Here is a 5,000-nt window from a genome sequence, read left to right on the forward strand (position 1 = left end):
GGGTGCCGGCCTACGGCCCGGGTGCGCAGCCTGTCCTTCCGCGGGCCTCGGTTCGCGTCTGTTGGGCAGAGCCCCGGTGTCCTGGCTGGCTGCCCGGCGGTATATCTGGAGGAGTCGATTCGCCCCTTTGGGCGCTCGGGCTCCCGGCAAGCGCGCGCGGTTCTTCCCGGATGACGGACCTACCTGGCCCGGCCCCGGACCCGCGCCGCTGTTGGCTCGGGATGCTCTCGGGCGGAATAATCGCTCCCGTCAGCGGCGCTTCAGCTTTGGACAATTTCACGACCCCTCTTGAAACACGGACCAAGGAGTCTAACATGTGCGCGAGTCATTGGGCTGTACGAAACCTAAAGGCGTAATGAAAGTGAAGGTCTCGCCTTGCGCGGGCCGAGGGAGGATGGGGCTTCCCCGCCCTTCACGGGGCGGCGGCCTCCGCACTCCCGGGGCGTCTCGTCCTCATTGCGAGGTGAGGCGCACCTAGAGCGTACACGTTGGGACCCGAAAGATGGTGAACTATGCCTGGCCAGGACGAAGTCAGGGGAAACCCTGATGGAGGTCCGTAGCGATTCTGACGTGCAAATCGATCGTCGGAGCTGGGTATAGGGGCGAAAGACTAATCGAACCATCTAGTAGCTGGTTCCCTCCGAAGTTTCCCTCAGGATAGCTGGTGCTCGTACGAGTCTCATCCGGTAAAGCGAATGATTAGAGGCCTTGGGGCCGAAACGACCTCAACCTATTCTCAAACTTTAAATGGGTGAGATCTCCGGCTTGCTTGATATGCTGAAGCCGCGAGCAAACGACTCGGATCGGAGTGCCAAGTGGGCCACTTTTGGTAAGCAGAACTGGCGCTGTGGGATGAACCAAACGCCGAGTTAAGGCGCCCGAATCGACGCTCATGGGAAACCATGAAAGGCGTTGGTTGCTTAAGACAGCAGGACGGTGGCCATGGAAGTCGGAATCCGCTAAGGAGTGTGTAACAACTCACCTGCCGAAGCAACTAGCCCTGAAAATGGATGGCGCTGAAGCGTCGTGCCTATACTCGGCCGTCAGTCTGGCAGTCATGGCCGGTCCTTGCGGCCGGCCGCGAAGCCCTGACGAGTAGGAGGGTCGCGGCGGTGGGCGCAGAAGGGTCTGGGCGTGAGCCTGCCTGGAGCCGCCGTCGGTGCAGATCTTGGTGGTAGTAGCAAATACTCCAGCGAGGCCCTGGAGGGCTGACGCGGAGAAGGGTTTCGTGTGAACAGCCGTTGCACACGAGTCAGTCGATCCTAAGCCCTAGGAGAAATCCGATGTTGATGGGGGCCGTCATAGCATGATGCGCTTTGTGCTGGCCCCCGTTGGGCGAAAGGGAATCCGGTTCCTATTCCGGAACCCGGCAGCGGAACCGATACAAGTCGGGCCCCTCTTTTAGAGATGCTCGTCGGGGTAACCCAAAAGGACCCGGAGACGCCGTCGGGAGATCGGGGAAGAGTTTTCTTTTCTGCATGAGCGTTCGAGTTCCCTGGAATCCTCTAGCAGGGAGATAGGGTTTGGAACGCGAAGAGCACCGCAGTTGCGGCGGTGTCCCGATCTTCCCCTCGGACCTTGAAAATCCGGGAGAGGGCCACGTGGAGGTGTCGCGCCGGTTCGTACCCATATCCGCAGCAGGTCTCCAAGGTGAAGAGCCTCTAGTCGATAGAATAATGTAGGTAAGGGAAGTCGGCAAATTGGATCCGTAACTTCGGGATAAGGATTGGCTCTGAGGATCGGGGCGTGTCGGGCTTGGTCGGGAAGTGGGTCAGCGCTAACGTGCCGGGCCTGGGCGAGGTGAGTGCCGTAGGGGTGCCGGTAAGTGCGGGCGTTTAGCGCGGGCGTGGTCTGCTCTCGCCGTTGGTCGGCCTCGTGCTGGCCGGCGGTGCAGGATGCGCGCGCCTGCGCGGCGTTCGCGCCCCGGTGCTTCAACCTGCGTGCAGGATCCGAGCTCGGTCCCGTGCCTTGGCCTCCCACGGATCTTCCTTGCTGCGAGGCCGCGTCCGCCTTAGCGTGCTCCTCCGGGGGCGCGCGGGTGCGCGGATTCTCTTCGGCCGCCATTCAACGATCAACTCAGAACTGGCACGGACTGGGGGAATCCGACTGTCTAATTAAAACAAAGCATTGCGATGGCCCTAGCGGGTGTTGACGCAATGTGATTTCTGCCCAGTGCTCTGAATGTCAACGTGAAGAAATTCAAGCAAGCGCGGGTAAACGGCGGGAGTAACTATGACTCTCTCGCACTATCCCTTTGTTAGTTGGGGGCAGTAATCAAAGAATAAGTGGTGGCCCTTCCGCTGAAGGTGCCACCCCAACTCCCCCAGCACCTAGCCGGCCAACCGGCCGTGCCGAAAATCTTGTACCTTTTGCAGCTGTATACGCCTGTAGTGAGTGCCACCGCAGCTTCACCACCAAGAATGGTCTCGGGGTCCATCGCCGCCGCCAACATCTTGCGGCCGCCAACGCGGAGATCGTGACGGAGAGGCATCGCGCGAGGTGGACGGAGGAAGAAGTCCTGTCGCTCGCCAAGGCGGAGGCCGAATTGTTCCTTGAGAGGGACGCCCGGTTCTTCTTTGTTAATCAAGAGCTCATCAGGATGTTCCCCGACCGAACGCTTGAGGCAATCAAGTGCCGACGGCGGCAAGCTGCCCACAAGCAGCTTGTCCGCCAGTTCATGGAGGCGCTTGAGATCGGTCGGGGGGAAGAGCCGGCGTCCCGCCGGGGAGCAGCGAGCCCGCCGCCTGACGCGGGCGAGGCCGCTGCGCCGCCCGTCGACGCAGCCGAGGACTTCGCGGCCGACACCACCGGGCCGCCGCCGGAGGGGCCGACTGACGCCGCCATCTGGGAGCATCTGGCGGGGCTACCTGCTTCCGCCCAGCGTTTCTCTGCCCTGGATCGAGTCATAGGTCTGGGGCGGGGCACGCCGCCCGATGTCATCCTGGGCATGCTCCCGGATGCCCTTGCGTCGGTCGGGTCCAGAGGGGAGAGATCGATCACCAGGACACAGCGGCCGCGCCAACCATCGAAGCGGCCGCCTGCCGCGCCGCCGACGCAGAAGCGCAAGCGGCGCCGCTGGGAATACGCAAGAACGCAGGATGCCTTCCGACGGTCGCGTGCACGTTGCGTGCGCGGCCTCTTGGATGGCACCCTGCTCCAACCGCCACCTGCCATCCCTGGTCTGCTGGACTTCTGGGCGGACCTCTTCACTAAGAAGCCCGTCTCCACTGCGGGCTTCATCCGTGACCGCCTCCTCCCGCACTCGGAGCCTGTCGCTCTTGAGTGCCTATGGGGGCCGGTCACACATGAGGAGGTCGCCGCCGCGTTGCCGCCCAGGGGATCAGCAGCTGGGCCTGACGGCCTTACCCCAGCGGAGTTGCGGCGCCTACCGCATGAAGTCCTGGTGAAAGTGATGAATCTCTTCCTTCTGGCCCGCGCCCTTCCGGAACGCCTGCTTCGCGCGCGGACGTCCCTTCTCCCGAAAACGGCTGCACCAACATCCCCCGCTGACTTTCGCCCCATTACGGTCTGCTCGGTGTTGGCGCGGACCTTTCACAAGGTTCTCGCGTCACGCCTGATGCGCGCTTGTGCTGTGGACGAACGTCAGCGGGCATTCATCCCTCGGGATGGGATGTTGGAAAATACTTTCATCTTGGACACTGCTCTCACCGACGCAGTCCGCTCCTGCCGCTCTGTCTTTGTGGCATCGATCGACGTATCGAAGGCATTCGATTCGGTGGATCATGCTGCCCTTCGCCCCGTGCTGAAGGCGCATGGCCTACCGGATTGCTTTGTCGAGTATGTCGAGCGGTGCTACGAGGGCAGCACGACAGTGATAGCGGACGGCGCCGGCGTGGGCGTGTCTGTGCAGCCAGCACGGGGCGTTCGCCAGGGCGATCCCCTCTCCCCCCTCCTGTTCAACTTTGCGGTGGACTACGTTTTAGGCCAACTGCCCTCCCACATCGGAGCTCGGATCCTCGGTCGCAGAGTCAACGCTGCGGCCTTTGCAGATGACGTCTTGCTGTTTGCAGCGACCCCGAGGGGCTTGCAGTCCCTCATCGACGCAGCTACCGCAGCCCTCGCCCACCTGGGGCTGCAGATCAACGCCCGGAAGTGTTTCACCCTCGCCTTAGTCGCGTCAGGGCGCGAGAAGAAGGTGAAGGTGGACAGCAATGTCACCTTCACAGCAGGCAACACCACCTTGCCTGCCCTGCGTGTGGGTGAAACCTTCCGGTACCTGGGGCTGCAATTTTCCACGGCGGGTCGCTGTGTCTTCAACCCACGTCGCCACCTGGTGGAGCAGCTTGACGTCATCTCCCGAGCTCCGCTGAAGCCGCAACAGCGCCTCCACGCTCTCACCAACGTACTTCTCCCTGGCCTGTACCACGGGCTGGCCCTCAGCCGCACCCGGGTGGGTGCATTGAAGTCGGCCGACGTCACCATCCGGGCCGCCGTCAGGAGATGGTTCCGCCTTCCGGCGGACACCCCCCTGGGATACTTCCACGCTCCTGTTGCCCAGGGGGGCCTCGGCATTCCATCTTGCCGATGGATGGGTCCAACCCTCCGTCGGTCCCGTCTCCTGGCGCTGAAGAAGATAGGGCCAGCCTGCGACGGTGCAGGCATGGAGGAGGTGCAGCGTGAGATCGAGGTGCTGGAGCGCCACCTAATGTGGGAGGGCCACCTCCTCAAATCGTCAACGCAGGTTGGGGAAATGTGGGCGGCGCGCCTACACATCGCCATTGACGGTGCGGCGCTGTCATCTTCTGCCGCCGTCAGTGGCCAACATCAGTGGGTCGCCGACACCAGTCGCCTGCTATCTGGGCGTGAATACATCGACGCCCTCCGCGCCCGCATCAACGCCTTCCCTACGAAGGCACGGCGCAGTCGTGGGCGGGAGGCGGACACCAGATGCCGCGCGGGGTGCCAGGCCGTGGAGACCGCCAACCACGTACTTCAGGCTTGCTTTAGGACGCACGGGTCCCGGGTCAAGCGCCATGACG

General features: G+C 62.9%; 1 pseudogene; it reads left to right on the forward strand.

The window, feature by feature from the left end:
* LOC126443667 (large subunit ribosomal RNA) overlaps positions 1 to 5,000 on the forward strand; it is a 7,708-nt pseudogene that overhangs the window by 638 nt on the left and 2,070 nt on the right.

The sequence above is a fragment of the Schistocerca serialis genome, unplaced genomic scaffold (genome assembly GCF_023864345.2).
Source record: "Schistocerca serialis cubense isolate TAMUIC-IGC-003099 unplaced genomic scaffold, iqSchSeri2.2 HiC_scaffold_167, whole genome shotgun sequence".
In the NCBI taxonomy this organism is placed as follows: Eukaryota; Metazoa; Arthropoda; class Insecta; order Orthoptera; family Acrididae; genus Schistocerca; species Schistocerca serialis.